This window comes from Balaenoptera acutorostrata, chromosome 18, assembly GCF_949987535.1.
Source record: "Balaenoptera acutorostrata chromosome 18, mBalAcu1.1, whole genome shotgun sequence".
Classification (NCBI taxonomy): domain Eukaryota; kingdom Metazoa; phylum Chordata; class Mammalia; order Artiodactyla; family Balaenopteridae; genus Balaenoptera; species Balaenoptera acutorostrata.
The window spans coordinates 21,824,545-21,842,444 of NC_080081.1; positions in this window are offsets into that span (position 1 = coordinate 21,824,545).

The following is a 17,900-nucleotide window of genomic DNA, read 5'->3' on the forward strand; positions in this document are numbered from 1 at the left end:
CATTCATTCCAATCTCACTTTCTCCCCAGTTTCCCCCAGATTATACACAGAAAAATACTCGCCTCATGAGAGTGTAACTTAGCATTTACTGAGTAAATGAGGGATTCTAATTCAAGATGGCCAGTAATTAAGAATTTCAAGCCCTGCATTGATGAAGACATGCCGAAAAAAGAAAAACAACAAAGAGATCAGGCAGAGAAAGCCCTGAAATCATCACCCACAAAGAGACTACACTATGTTGGTTTGCTGGTAAATGTTTAAAAATAGGCTTTCAAAAAAAAAAAGCCCTCATTTGTTGCTTTTGCCAACTTCCATGATGTAAATACATCAAATTTCATAAATAGAGTACCTTGAAGCACAAAGATAAAATATTGTGTAAACTATAGCACCAAGAAGCAAACCTAGCCAGTCAGGTTCTGGAGTCTACTCTTAAGTGCCTGTGCTATCCTAGTAATGCTAATGGTTTCAAAACCAGGTGCACAAACGTTGATTTCTCATCTGTATCCACCTTCCTATTGCTCATCTCTACTTTTCTATCTTCAGTTGCTTCAGTTTCAGTATGTTCAACACAATTTACCCTGTGCTACAAACTTGTTCAGGACTCTGTCCACCCAATTGCAGTGCTCTTATCCACATGAAAACAATTTCCTATTCCACTATTCAACCCACCATTTAATCTTGAAACTTGGAAAAATTCCTTGACTCCTTCCTGTTCCTTGCATCCCACACTCTTTTATTTACGAATTATCATTCATCTGACCTCCTAGTTCTGTCTCATCTCTATCCATTTCGGTTCATGTGCCACTTCCCAAATTCAGACAACCACTATTTCTCAGTGGATTACTACAATAGGTTCTTAACTGATATCCCTGTACCCAGCTGGCTTAATCTAAAAAATTTTTCTATCTACATTTCTTGCAGTATTATTTTTCTTTAGACATATAAATTTGATCATGTTGCAAATGTGTCATAAACTCTTCCACTGCTCTCCAGTTTCCTTGTTAAGAAGCTGAGTCTTCTTCACGTGATTTCCAAAGCTCTTTATTGAACATCTGAATATTCAAATTTGTATTGTAATAGGTATTGACCAATTAAAAATTTTCCACTGATCATTGCAAGACTGTAGGCCCAACTATTCCTCCCCACCCCCTTGCTAAATCCAAATTATCCAACTGATGGGTGCTCAACTGTGACTTTAGTCTTGCTGCTCCCACTTCCTGTCTCATGATAAATGCAACCAACCTAAGTTTTTCTATATCTTCTGAAAATTTGTTTAGTGACCAATTCTTAATACTAACCGAAATTTGACTGCCTTCCCCAGTTGAACCTTTTTAAATCTTTAAGCTCCTTGCTCCCTGTAGGACACATTTCCAGCTATTCTCACATTGCAAAGTTTCAATAAATGCTTAAGCTAAAAGTTTTGGTCGGTTTATCTTCTTCCACAATATTTCACCTATTTTCTCAACATCATTGTTTTACATCTTTCAACTTAACTTCAGCCCCAACCCACCCCTGCCAAGACTACTTACATACACTCTAGGTATCACCCTGAAATTTTTTCTGTCCTCTTTCTCCATTCCTATGCCTTTGAGATTTCAGACTTGCCATTTTATTCACCTAGAACTGGTTTTCCCACCTTTTCCCCAGAAAATCCTGTGTAAGTACTGCCTTTATCATATGCAGCATTTTAGTCTTGGAGTCCACCAGAATATCTTTTACATATGAATATTTTGTTAAATAAATAAATTTCTGCTCAGAAAGAGTGCCTTTTATTTCACACAGAATGCAAATATCCTATTTGGCATAGGTTGTGTGGACACAAGGTTAACTTTGCCTATGTTAAAGAAAGGGAATTATTTCATCATTAAAAGGAGCATGTGACTGTAGAAAGACAGAGCTGTGTAGCAACTGAATCCTGGTTTGATATTGTGCTTTAATTTTCCCAACATCTATATTTCTGATCCTACCAGTAGCTCTATCTGAAATGTCCTTTCTGTTTATCACAAACTTACTCACCTTTTAGATTAATTTATATTAGATTTTCACTAGAATTTTTTTTCCTGCAAAACCCTTGTTCTCCTGTCTTGCATAACAATGAATATATATGTGTGGTAGATCATTGAGTATTATCTTAAGATGAGCAGATGAAGTGAGAAGAATTATTTTAATTTTTAATCACTCTAATTGCCACTGGTTATTTTGCTCAATGAGTTAGCATTATTACAAAATATACTACTTGTGTAGAGGACACTTCCTTATATCACCTATCAAAATATTGTGACTTTTTTTCCAAATGTATTGAACGGTTTTAAGAGACATATAAATACTATTTTATGTACTTCCAATATTTCAATCTTTGATACTTCTTATGGTTTATGCATTTTTAAATTCATACACACTAAAACAACCAGAAATTGATAATAATTAACAGCAACAACTAACATTTACATATTGTTTGAGGTGTGCCAAATATTGCATTAATTACTTTTAATTTATCATTTTAACTTTCACAATTACCCTGTGGTGTAGGTACTATTACTATCCTCATTTCACAATTGAGTAAACTGAAGAAACGATAGATAAGTAATTTTCCAAAGTCAAATAAATAGTAAGTAGTAGAGCTAAGATTCAAATGTAGGAAATTTAGCTCTGAACACTCAGCTCCTAACAAATATCCATAATGTCTTTCTCATTGGAAATAGATTAATTTCAGAGTAACCTAAGGTAATGAAATTTCATAGAGTATAAGTTATTGAATAACTGAGTCATAAATATTTTAACTTACAGCTGAGGATATGGTAAGAGGTCAAATTATATGTGTTGAGAGAATGAGTACAATTTTATTAAACTTTGGACAGGACAATATCAGATAGTCTATGTTCACTGTATAATCCATAAGATACTGATACTTTTAATATAGTTGCTTCAAGCATTTATTGAAAAAATAAATAAATAAATAAAAATTTTATAATAAAAGTTGGTTATAATCTAGAATGCAAGTTCCATATTACAACATAATATTTTTATTTTTTAACCTTTATTTTCAAGACATCATCCAAGTTAGAGAACCCTTGTAGGATTGAAATATCTTACTAGTGATTCAATATTTGCTAATGGGAAACATTCATATAGGAAAATATTTTAATTGACCTTTTAAAAAGACATGGTACATGTTGAGTTTAGTTAGGTCCCATTTGTTTGATTTTGTTTTTATTTCCATTACTCTAGGAGATGGATCCAAAGATATTGCTGTGATTTATGTCAAAGAGTGTTCAGCCTGTGTTTTCTTCTAAGAGTTTTATAGTATCTGGTCTTACATTTAGGCCTTTAATCCATTTTGAGTTTATTTTTGTATACGGTGTTATGTTCTAATTTCATTCTTTCACATGTAGCTGTCCAATTTTCCTAGCACCACTTATTGAACAGACTGTCTTTTCTCAATTGTATATTCTTGCCTCCTTTGTCATAGATTAATTGATGACAGGTGCATGGGTTTATTGCTGGACTTTCTATCCTGTTCCATTATCTATATGTCTAGTTCTTTGTCAGTACCATACTGTTTTGATTATTGTAGCTTTGTAGTATAGTCTGAAGTCAGGGATCTTGATTCCTCCAGTTCTGCTTTCTTTCTGAAGATTGCTTTGGCTATTCAGGGTCTTTGGTGTTTTCATACAAATTAAAAAAAAATTTTTGCTTAGTTCTGTGAAAAATGCCATTGGTAATGTGATAGTGATTGCATTGAATCTGTAGATTGCCTTGGTCATTTTAACAATATTGATTCTTTCAATCCAAGAACACAGTACATCTTTCCACCTGTTTCTGTCATCTTCAATTTCTTTCATCAGCATCTTATAATTTTCTGAGTACAGGTCTTTTGCCTCATTAGGTAGGTTTATTCCTAAGTATTTTATTCTTTTTTATGAAATGGTAAATGATATTCTTTCCTTAAGTTCTCTTTCTGATATTTTGTTGTTAGTGTATAGAGAAGCAACTGATTTCTGTGTATTAATTTTTTAATCCCGCATCTATATGCCAATAAAATGGACAACCTAGAGGAAATAAACAAATTCTTAGAAAGAAACAGTCTCCCAAGACTGAACCAGGAAGAAGTAGAAAATGTGAACAGACCAATTATGAGTACTGAAATTGAATCTATGATTTAAAAACTCCCAGCAAACAGAAGTCCAGGACCAGATGGCTTCATAGGAGACTTCTATCAAACATTTAGAGAAGAGTTAACACCTGTCCTTCTGAAACTATTCCAAAAATTACAGAGGAAGGAATACTTCCAAACTCATTCTGAGACCACATTCACCCTAATACCAAAACCAGACAAAGATACCACAAAAAAAGAAAATTAGAGGCCAATATCACTGATGAACATAGATGCAAAAATCTTCAGCAAAATAATATCAAACCAAATCCAACAATACATTAAAAAGATCATACAACATTGTGGCACATGACTCTTTTTGAATTATGGTTTTCTCAGGGTATACGGACTTGAGGACACAGGGAGGGGGAAGGGGAAGGGGAAGCTGAGATGAAGTGAGAGAGTGGCATGGACTTATATATACTACCCAAAGTAAAATAGATGGCTAGTGGGAAGCAGCCGCATAGCACAGGGAGATCAGCTCAGTGTTTTGTGACCACCTAGAGGGGTGGGATAGGGAGGGTGGGAGGGAGATGAAAGAGGGAGGAAATATGGGGATATATGTATATGTATAGCTGATTCACTTTGTTATAAAGCAGACACTCACACACCATTGTAAAGCAATTATACTCCAATAAAGATGTTACCAAAAAAAATGATCATACAACATGATCAAGTGGGATTTCTCCCAGGGATGCAAGGATTTTTTAATATCTGCAAATCCATAAGTGTAATACATATTAACAAACTGACGAACAAAAACCATATGATAATCTCAACAGATGCAGAAAAAGGTTTTGATAAAATTCATCACCTATTTATGATAGAAACTCTCCAGAAAGTGGGCATAGAGGGAACATACCTCAACATAATAAAGGCCATATACGACAAACCCACAGCTAACATCATACCCAATGGTAAAAATCTGAAAGCATTTCCTTTAAGATCAGGAATGCGACAAGGATACCCACTCTTGTCACTTGTTTTCAACATAGTTTTGGAAGTTCAGCCACAGCAATCAGAGAAGAAAAAGAAATAAAAGGAATCCAAATTGGAAAAGAAGAAGTAAAACTGTCACTGTTTGCAGATGACATGATACTATACAAAGAAAACCCTAAAGATGCTACCGGAAAACTACTAGAGCTCATCAAGTTATATGTTGAATTGAAAGGAAATGCACTTTTCATAATACCTTAAAATATTTTTAAAAGAGGTATATGATTATGACCTATTACCATCATATACTAGTAAGCCTGAGAATACATACTAAGGAATATTTTGAAAGGAAAATTGCTACAGAATTATCAGTTTAGCTCTTAGCAATTAGCAATGTTAAATGGGAAGATTCTTATAAGTAATAAGTACAACTCTAGCAATCTGAATGATATTTCTTAAAAACATAAGAATGTGAAACACCATTAAGTTTTTGGAAAAATGAATATATTAATATTATATTAATATTATATATGTTAGGAAATAATATTTAAGTCACTTGAAAAGTAAGCCAATAAATTCTATAAAGGAAGAAATATGTTTATATTCTCACTGCATATTTCACTCAGAGCAATGTAAATGGCACACTGAAGGTACTCAACAAATATTTATTGTATGACTGAAAAATATAACAACATAGTGGGTGAGCAATTTTTCCCTCATGGTGATGAATAATAATACTGAAATAACCACACTTTTCTTAAAAAATACAAGAACATAAGAAATGGCTCAGTTTAAGAATGCTTATTTTGCAAGTTATTTAAAAGTGGTATGTAAACTATACCACACGAGCCATTTCAAAATAGGTAAATCTCTAGATTCTACCATAAACACTATTGAGTTCTGAAAGACCACATCATATGTTTCTGTTGCTAAAAGGAGAAATCTAAGAATATATTTTCTGTTCAGTACAGCTCAGTCCCACCCCAATTCTTATTCCTGGCTGACTATTTACAACAAATTATAAAGGTGTTCCAAATGAGATTTATGATAATGCACAGATTCTATCCTTCAGAGTTATTTTCTTCTAACAAATACAGGTCTCACTAACTAATGCCAAAACAAATAATTAAAGCAAAAGCACAACAAAACAAAGCAAACACTTATGAAAATGATCGTGGGTGAATCATAGAAATAAGGGAGTTAGAACATCAACTGAAAAATTGGAAGATCAAAATCAAGAAAGCATTCAGAATTTCAGCTGTAGAAACAATTTTGAAAAAATATCTTTAGAGTGCTATGATAAATATGATCTAGGGAAAATTCATAAAAGACTAAATAAACAAAATAGAAAAGTGCAAAATAATAATTAATAAAATATAATCTTTAATAAATAATGTTCATTGTATGATGACAAAGCAGTAGTGATGTATGTGACTTCCCCCCTCCATCATATATCATGTGTGCTCCTTTCCTTTGCTCAGCATTTCAGTAGCACAAGATTCTTTGCCAAGTAAAATAATTCAAACTTTCAATTGAAAGAGCAATATGTCTTTGATGTAAATTCTTGCAATGATATCTTGGCGGTCATCTTTCACTAACATGTATCAAGAGGCATAAGTATGTAGGAAGTGGTCCAAGGAAGTTTCTAATTTCTATCCAAATACCCTTTCCTTTGACATCTCTGTCATCTTTTGTTGAAGGATTCCTTTGAAATCTCTGATCATCTAGCCAGAAAATTATGCATGGGATACCTTTGCTTCATGTAAAATAAATATTTAAGTGCACCTTCTGTGTGTAGATAGAGACATAGACATCTATCTATCTATCTATCTATCTATCTTTATAGTTGGTCAAAGTTCTATCAACTGTGACTTTTTTTTCTTTTTCTTTTCACCCCTGACCTTGAGTTCTACCACTAAGTGAGCTAATAAACACCATGGAGCCTTTCAGAGGTTGACTTTAAGTTGAAGCTATCATGATACACAAAACCATATATAAAACAGGGACAATATTTCTTTTGTTCCCTGGTTTTCTTGGTTTTTAAAAGTTACAGGAAGCTTTTAATAAATTCTATACAGGAACATAAGTGTGGGTTTAACGAATCCAACTGGTAGCCATATGATTGCAGTAGACAGAGTTTAGATGTGAAAACAATATATACATGTAATGTAATTTTCCTGTGCCTTTTATGATTATTCAGGCCTCATACTGTTGACTAGAATTCTCTCAAGATGTATAAGGAACTATTTTAGGAATCATTATTCTTGGCCATGGAACAAGAAGTCTCTTTGAACTTAACTACCATTCTACCATTCATAAACCGAGTATTATCTGATGCATGCACAGCAGCATTCCATCTTTAAATAGAAATGGTGTATTCAAACTGGATCCAAACAGGCTTTAAAAGATGCAAATAAATTACATGAACAGGTGACTCAGACTACCATAATACTTACCCCTGCTGTTCTTCCGCATCTCCCTCACAACACTGGTATGACCTCATGGGGTGTCCACTATGACTATGAACAGAAGAGAAAAAAAATGTAAGTTGGTTTGCAGCTGAGTCTGAGTCTGAAGCTGGTATCATCTCGAAGCTGATGGCTTCTGAAAAACAGCCATATGCAGGATTGGTTTTGAAAAAAAGTGTTGAAAAGAAAACTTCAGAACTTTGAGCAAAATATATGATTTCCACTTTGTTAAGAAGAAAAGGTGGCCAGACACACAGACCTTGAGTAGTGACTCATGGACATTCGTAATGGGTTGACTGGCTAGTTAGGGTCTTAAGAAGTCAAGATTAAAAGATTGATGACTAGGAGATCTGAGGAGGAGTCATTTGGATATACCTCTTAGAATAAATGCAAAGTATGAAGATTTTTTTTCCATAGAAATGCACATTAGAGGACATTCGCTGCAAAAATGTCTCTCAATAAACGCAAATAAGACACAGCTTCTTGTGAATGTCACCTTCATTTGGTTACCCAAGTTGTTCTATAGGCACAAATACAGTATGGCTACAGTGGCACAACTGGAAAGTGTGAATGAACTCAACAAACTGTAACAGCCATAGTCTTACCTGCAACCACAGCATAGCAGCAAACTCAAATTTATCTTATCAGAATCATTCACCCCAGCTAGTTATAACCTCATTTTTAAGCTTTCAGTTCAACAATTTGAGTAACCTTTTTTGTTTTTTTTATTTTTCCCTGTGGCTGAGGAGTTTAAGAGAACTATAGCTATAACTACTGGGTAAGTATTACTTTTATGCATAGTGACTTTCTTTGCAAAATTGTGGTAATGAGAAGCAAACATTCTCAAACAGCATGGGTTTTTGCTGAGCTAGAAAAATCTTGCTACTTTTACTTTTGAGTCCAATCACAGCAGAGGTCAATGTGGAATCCCTAGCCACGTTGGGGTACGTTATATTGTATTCCTTTTTCATAGAAGAGGCTGCAATGTGTCCTTCAAGAGGTATTTACATAACCTAGATAAACATGTGTCTGCTCAAAACACTTTTGCCAGCACCACAAACTTTAGAACTGGAGGTGTCAATTGAATCAACATCTGCCCAGTGATATGGTTCATGATAGTAATTTTTCATCTCCGTGGTAATGAAATAGATTTTCTTAAAGTAAAGAAAGTGAATGAATAGTTGCTGAAGAGCAAAACTGGGGGATTGTTCTAATTTTTTCTGTTTGACCCTCTACATCAACGCTTTGCCCTTTTCCCCCATGTAGACTACATTAACTTGCCATTCTTGCTGTGTGGCTTCTTCTTAGGCTGGACCAAAGAAAACAGAAAAAATCAAAATGGGGAGGAGGGTGAAACCAGGTATTTGAATTTTTCTCCCTCTCTGCCCTTTTGGTACATTTCATGCTGTAGTGGTGACCCTCTGACTAACTCCCACACTGGATGTCCCCCCACCACTGCCCCAAACCTGCCTTGGAAGCCCAAGCTTTTTATGTGGAAAGGCCACATTGAGATATACCAGTGCTACCAACTCCTGGCTTTATCAGTCATCACAACCCAGGAACAAACTGGGAAATTAAGCCGTATTTAACCCTCTATATCAGCATGGTCATTGCCTGAATATTACCAAGTGACTCAACTGATACCGTGTGGATCAAAATATTGGCCCAACTAAGCTTTTCCCCAATTCCTGACATATAAAATCAGGTGTCAACAATAAATTTTTAAACCATTAAATTTGAGGTTAGTTTGTTATGCCACAATAAATAATTGGAGCATAGTTTAATAATGGAATTGTGGTGGTATAAAAACACTTAAAACATGTAGCATTGTTTTGTAATGGTGGCAGGAAGAAACTAAAAGAGTCTGGAAGAGAGTGTTATGGAAATTGGAGGTCTCACTAAGGCTATTGCTGAGAGCTTGAAGAAGAATGAGGTGGTTGTTTCTGTGATCTGGAGAAAACAAGAACATATTTATGTAGTAGTAGAAATTTGGCAGCACTGTTGCTGCTGTAATAACATAAAAAGTAGAAAGAGGATCTCATGAACTCTTATCCCTAGCATGGAAGATTTCAGGCTGGGTGTAAAAATTATCCACTGGCTTCTAGCTACCAATGATAAAATATGAGAAAGAATAACTAAAGAGGTATTAGTTCAGTTTCTGAAAAAAAGTGTTAGAGAAAATACAAAAGCAAGGATTGCTGGTTTTAAAAATATAATCTAGTTTTAATCTTCATTTCCTTGTAGCAAAAGACTTTCAAACTAAGAAATGGCATCAAAGTAAAAATCAAATCCAAGGTGCTGCCAGTAAACATGGCTCTACAGTGTCTTCAAACAAAGTCAGAAGTAGAAACAAATTCATGTGTTACCATAAGCCTCAGCCTCTCTTGAGCATGCAATCACACGTTAAACTTGTAAACATTACCTGCATGTCTTACATCATGACCTCATTTTTGTTCTTTATCATAAACCCTTTCAAGGGCATCCCCAGACTATCCCCCAAGATCAAGATAACTAATTAATCTCCATTTTAATTATAATTTACTTCATTTTGATGTTCATTATAATGCCATTAATATAGGATAGATCACCATTGCCATGGCAACCAGGAAAGCTGTGGATGTGACTTAGAGTCTTACTAATTAGGTGTTTGCTCTGGATTACCTCAATGTAATGAACAAGTAAATGCAAAATGTTCCATAATTCTACTTCTGTTTTAAATTGTTTTCTGGTGACCTATATAATTCTTCCAAATTAGGATTTCATAATTCCATCTCTACTTTTAAATCAGGGATATATACTTTTTTTTACCCTTCCAATAAAAGCTCTCTCTAAATTACCCCTCATATCAAAACATTTATTTATTTCATAGTTTTTCTCCATGGATCAATGGAAAAAGTGTACCTGAATTCAAGAAAAGTATTAATTCTTTACTCATACATAAAAATGTGTTAGCTTGTACATTAAAAATGTGCATCTTTTATTTCTAAAACAATGTTGGAGATAATTGCTCATGATGAAATTTCTTGGAACATAAAAATTAAAAGTACACAATTCATGCAAAAGAGGAAATGACCTTAAGGTGCATGTTTAAATTGGCTTTTTATTTTATGCTGGGATGACAGCTGGGCTTTGGAAAATAATTTATGCTACAACTGATATGATGATACTTGCACCTTCTCATCCTTTAGAATATTAAGTAGATCAGTGATAATGAACAAAAATTGTTTCCATGAAAAATATTGGTCTATATATGTCATATTTTATGATAAAATATTAAAGTATTGAGCTTTATTGTGATGATTTTACTTTAATAAATTAAAAGAATTTGGTTGTAAGATTTTTCTCAAGTATAAAATAAAAAAATACATATTTAAATACATTTACCAATTCTTATAATAATTAACTTTGTGATATCTTATTATTTATTTTAATCCAAATATATATTTAATTTATAGCTGCAGTGCATATCCTGCAAAGTACTGTAATTTTAAAAAGGTCATAATACAAGTCTAAGAAACTCTGTGTTAGAAAACAATTTTGATTTTGATGAAGTATGCAAAAATAAAAGCAAATCACTGAGCAAAATTAATAAAGCTCTAAAATACGTTCATACAACTCTATATAAAATATTGAGATTCTTCTGTATGAAAATACGAGTTGATTTTACAGTTTATTTTAAATGCTCTAGAAAAAGAAATTGTATAGTCCCATTCTTCTGTAGGTATAAAGCACTGGTTGAAACCTTATTGTGTATACTTACATATACTTCATCCAAATAAATCATAAAGTACAAAACATCAAATGCACAGTGCTTCAGAGTGTTTTAAATGGTGGCGAGTATTGAAAATTATTTCTGTGAAAGAAATTAATTTTGAACTAAGCACTCACAGGTTAGGAAAGGGAAGAAAATTAACTCAAACGGTTGCTACGTGTTATATATAAAACGTGTGTGTGTGTGTGCACATTCACATTCACATCATGATGTTCTAGAAACAGACTGCTTGGAGTTGAACTTCAGCCTCACCACTTCCTATCTGTGTGGCATAACAGTTTATATAACATCTCTTTTCCATTTTCTTCGTCTGTAAACTCAGGATAGTAAAGGTACCTATTGTGCAGCTCATATTTCTCATTAAATGAGAAAATATAATGTATGACATACTTAGAATAATGCACGACACTTGCTAAGTATTATGTAAGTATTTAATTTTATAAACTAGACTGGATTAAAAATAAGGATTAATTAAAATAAAAATAAATTATTCAGTACTGTGTTTAATTTGTATCATTCAAAATCATTTTCATTAACTCCTTCATCAGCCAAGTACTAAATCTACTCTTTTATCTCAATCCTGTTTAGGAGTAATGTTAACACTTGCCGTATCTCTATTGCATTTGTAAGGTGAGCACAAATTGAAAATGAATGACAGGCCTCAAAATACCTATCAAATCACATCCTGGTTGATGATAGTTTATTAGGTTTCAGCACTCCTGAATCAGGTACAGTATTAAGTATTCAGAGACCTCTAAACCCTAAATTAAGATTAATTAATCAAAACTCACCATGAGAAACTGTGACATTCAGATGTGCGCTCTGTTTGAGCCCAGGCTGGACAATCTGTCCACATCACATCAGTTTCTAAAACATTATTCCTAAATCTCCGCCCTTCTATATTTCAACCTTTCATCAATATTTACTGCTTCTTTGAACTAGTTCAAACTATTAAGAACAACTGTCAGATTGTAGCTAAAATGAGCTGGATTGAGGAAACTGTTATACAAAAAGCACAGTCTATACAATTCTCAATAACTTTCTCAATCTTTCAAATTAACTTTCCCCTAAAATAATATAGATATGCTAATCTTTAAAATATACATAGCATCACTAATAGTGCTGGAATTTGCTTGTTGAGTTAGTATTTCAGATAATATTATATGTAGTTTGATTTATGCCCAAATTAAATTTGAAAGTCTCCTCTATTCATATGTCTAGTTCATAGTCATTATTTACAGGGTTTTTCATTTATTTTGACTCTATACAAGTTTATGACACATCAAGTGGCACCTGTGCTTCTGTGGGGGGCAATGATACCCTAGAGATGAATCACTGCTCTAGAAAAATAACAATTACATGGCAATTCAACATATTAGTGTTCTAAATGTCAACCACACAAATTCTGAAAGAATTACTATATGAATATGAATATAGGTTTCTGTTAGTGGCATTTCAATTTTATTAAAGACATTTCTTATTTGAAACTTAAAAGTTTGTTTATGACATGTGGTATTACAAAAAAGTCTATGAAAAAATATTGCTAGAGCTGTTCAAGAAACTATGCAGAATATGGACTCAGATTTTATTGAAAATTTGAGCCAATTAAAAATGATATGTTTGCTGATTATGTATAAGTCTGATTCAAATTCTTGTCTGAGAAACAACAATTACAGATGAGAAAAACTAAGTGCAAAGAACTTTGCACAAAAGTATTGTAAACATGAATTTCACATTCTTGTTTGTCAATAACAACATTCTCTGAAACCACAAACAAGTATTTTAACATTTTCATGGTTTAAATAAAGCCATTTAAGCCATTGTATTACTTGCAAGTCTGATTTCCATAGAAATAAAATATGAAATTTCTGTATATTCAATATTTCAAAATCCAAATTAACACCTGCAATATCCAATAATTAAAATGTAAAATGGTTCAAATGTCCTTCTACATGCTATTTTGGAATGTGGAATTCCTTTAACTTAGAAAATAATGTAAATATTTATGTATTGCAATACCACTGATAACATAGAACATTTATATGTATATATGGACTTGATAAGTAAATAATCACTAGGACATTAGTTCTGTGGAAAATACATACTTTAATATCATTTACATTATCACTTTCCTTCTCTTTTCAATGATTTCCATCAACGTGTATGTATGCAAACACACACAGAAACTCTTACTGACCAACATTCATCCCCAGCTACCATACCATTTCTATCTTACAGTCATTTGGCTTTAACTCTATATTAAATTATAGTCATATGGCTTTAATTATATTATATAACAAAGTTTGTATCCATCCAGCAACTCCTTCAGCTGAACTGCAGCCTCCTACCTAAAACTGTATTCTTGAAATCTTCTCTTAATTATCAAATGTGTCTCAAACTTATGTCCCAAACTGATCTTGTTTCCAATCCAAACTCACAACGACGCTTGCTCCCTTTGGCTGTTTCTCTCATCCCTGTATATTACTCAGTTCCTTTGTTCCAAAAGCTTGGCAGTCTTAACTCTTGTTTTTAATAACTCACTTGCAACCTATCTTCCTTTTGGCTCTAGCTTTAAAATATAATCAAACGCTATACATTTCCCATCATTTCCTCAGCTACCACTGTATTCCCAGGCACCATTATGTCTCACATGGACTAAAGTAACAGCTTACAAGTTGGTTACCATGCTCTACTATTGACTTTCCTACATTTTCCTTTGTCAGCGGCCACTGAAAAGTAGTTTTGCTGCTTTGTTTTGTTCTGCTTTTTTGTTTTATTTTCCCTATAATAGTGAAGGTATTGCTTTCAGTATAGGCTGAATTGATTGTTAGCAGACAAAAGACAAATTAAATCTCTGAATCTACCAGTCTCGAACATCATTGTTACCCATGTTCTGGACTTTGCCATCATTCACTTAAACTATTATAATAGTCTCTCATATTCTTCTTTCATGGTATTGTTTAAATGCAGTCTTGCTTTCCTACTAAATTTTTCTACACTTAAGTAGTAGTTTTGTTTCATAAGAATATTTTATATTCTATACTCTATATTCTATTCTAATCCCTTGCTTAGCCTGAGAAGTTTACAAGATAGATTTCAATATCATCAGTTACCTTCTAAGTCTATTGTGCTCTGGGCTTTGACTGTTTTTCTGAACTATACTCCTCACCACCTGATACCCATTTACCACTGTGAGTACCAGTGTAGCACTTTGAGATCCTTATGCCTCACCATACTAACCATGTTTTTTCATATTTCATTGTCTTTGTACTTAAAATTCCTTTTTCTGTCACAAATTTCTACCTTCACTCTGTAACTTTGACCACCACCAATATATTTCAAAATTAAAGCTGTATGTGCCACGTTTAGAAGAACCCCATGCTCCTTAACTCCTTAAAGTTTTGCTGAGCTGGAGTAGCATTTGCAAAATTCTCTAATTTTAATGGATTAAGAATAACATGTATAAAGTGGAAATATCATAGCAATATCTATATCCTGGTATATATATAATTCATTTGATGTGCTTCTATAATTGTCTGGCATTGTGTGTGTGTGTGTGTGTGTGTGTGTGTGCAGGCTGAAAGCTTTATTTATTTAAAAAAAATTTTAAGCCTATTTATTTATTTATTTGTTTATTTTTTAAACATCTTTATTGGAGTATAATTACTTTACAATGGTGTGTTAGTTTCTGCTTTATAACAAAGTGAATCAGTTATACATATACATATGTCCCCATATCTCTTCCCTCTTACGTCTCTCTCCCTCCCACCCTCCCTATCCCACCCATCAAGGTGGTAACAAAGCACCAAGTTGATCTCCCTGTGCTATGCAGCTGCTTCCTACTAGCTATCTATTTTACATTTGGTAGTGTATATATGTCCATGCCACTCTCTCCTTTGTCCCAGCTTACCCTTCCCCCTCCCCACATCCTCAAGTCCATTCTCTAGTAGGTCTGTGTCTTTATTTCTATCTTGCCCCTAGGTCTGGCATAATTTTAATAGTGCTATATATGCTAATATTACTGTTTTATCATTAAAATTTGTGTTTATATATGAATGTATTATGCATTAATTTATAGTAAATTGAAGCTATATGAAAAATTTCTGTAATGCTTTTAAGAGAAATTCTTATAAGGAAGGAATATTTATTTAAGAAAATACTTTTATAAATCAATCAAAATAAAAGGATCATGGATATGAAGTAATACTCTGAGGAAACAGGCAATAGTGCTTTAGAAGGGAAGAGGAATTTAGAAGTGACTTTGAGAAGAGAAAAAAGCAGAGTAGTGGATTGGCTCAGCACCATGGCAAGCTGGCTATAGTACTTTTGAGAACTGGGATATCTAAAATTCAAAATTAAATAATTTGCTCTGTGGCTGTCTAATACCCCTGTGTCTCACCCCAAAAATAAACTTAAGGATGCAGGGGATGGTAATTGATTTTGTCTTCGTTGGTGTCTTTATTTGGGGGAGATTTGTCTGTTACTTATATAAAAGGGGCTGAGATCCAACTTTTACTCTCTGCCAGATCACAAATAAAAGACAAAGTTGTGGATTTGTTGGATATACATTCAGCCAGGGGAGAAAGCAGGACCCAGAGATGATCATGAGAACCTGAGAACTTGGGCATTTGGAGAAACTTTGAGCAGAACATGAATAGGGTTAATTTAAATCATATCTAAATCTCAATTGTCATCGACCCCAGCTAAAATCTATATAACAGTTGCACCCATCACAGTGGACTATAAGAATGTTTTACGTGTCTATCTCCTCTATTAAACCATCTGATTTTGAAGAAAGGGTCTGAGCATCTTTTTGTATCTATACCATTAACAGTTACAGACTCTGGCACAGGTGGTCACTCATAAACATGTATTTTGAATTTAATCCTACACACTGGAAATCTCCAGAAGAATGATGTGACCACAGTCTCATAACTAGTTTTCAGCCGTTGCTATGATTCTCCCCATAAATCCACTGCCAGCTTTTTGACCCTGCCAGATCCTGTATACCTAGAAATGATTGCTAATACATAGCAAGATTTGTGTTGGGTTTTATTCCCTATGCATTGATGGCATCATTTTTAAAACCTGAGATATAAAATAAAATCAGAACAGGGCCACTTTATCTTTATATACAGAAAAGTTTAGCCTACTAAGAAAGTATGTTGGGAATATAGTACAGAAAAGCAAATATTATAGGAATTGAGGTATGGATTTCTTTATAATAAAATGGTGATACAAAATGAATTTTAAGATTTCCCCTACAGATTTGTGCATATGTATCTTCACCTTCAAATTAAAATACTTCAGAAAAAAATGATTATTTTAGGAATCCTCAACCGTGTGTGCTATGCAGTTAATCAAAATTATAACTATAAATAGAAAATTATATAAATATGTGAAAGATTATATGGTTTGGGGTTTTGTAATTTTTTGTTATGCTTTTATAGTATTGTCACAGTACTCACTACTGTTTTGCATGAAGGTTGATGCCAATATATGAAAATAAATGTGGCTTATGTTATTTTTGTGAATATGTTTTACTACAGAAAGTAGAATATAAATAATACAATTCCATCTCCCAATGCCCAATTCCATAACCATTTACTAACAGAAAAAGTGTTAATAACTCATCAATATTGAAAATAGTGACATAATTCAGTTTTGATCATGAGACCATAAATTTGGGTACTAATATTTTTTTAGTTCCTAGTATTTAATTTTACAAAATTTAATTTGATTTTATTGACAAATATGCAGTCTCCAGGTCTTTGGATGTATCCGTTTTTGAGTGATACTGTCTATTGCATGTAAATCTCTTATTTGGTGATTACCCTTTTCAAAGCCCTCCTATCCTCTTGTTCAACCAGTTAAGGCTAATTTATGGGTTTGCTGCAAAAGTATCATTCTGGGACTTCCTTTCACTGCAATCCTTGGTTAGAATACATTTCTAAATAGTCTTTTGATTTTTCAGAAAAATTCTGTCCCGGTTTTTCTCCATTATGTGGCTAGAATGTATCCTAATATAAATTCATCTTAAGGGTGAATGGGGGTACAAAAATATAAGATAGGAATGACTTATTGGTATATTCCTTTATAAGTTGAAAATAATGTCCTTCTAAAATTTTCTTCTAATTTCTAACACTTAGTGTGATTGATGGAAATTCTATTGTCAAGTTGGTTGTATCTATGTGATTCGTGTTTTACAAATAATTTTTTAAAATAAAATTTACTTCTTACACTAATTTCAGACTTACAAAAAATACAAGGTAGTACAGAGAGTTCCCAGATAGCCCACCCTCAGTTTCGCCTCTTATTAACATCTTACCTTATTATGGTATATTTGTACAATTAATGGACCAATATTGAAACATGATTATTATTTTTTTAGTTGTACCTAGTATCCTTTTTTTGTTCTCTTCTAGGATCTAATACAGGATACCACATTACATTTTGTTGTCATATCTTCTTAGCCTCTCTTGGTTGTGATAGTTTCTCAAACTTTCCTTGTTTTTGATAACATTAACAGTTTTGAGGGGTACTTGTCAGGTATTTGTAGAATGTCCCTCAA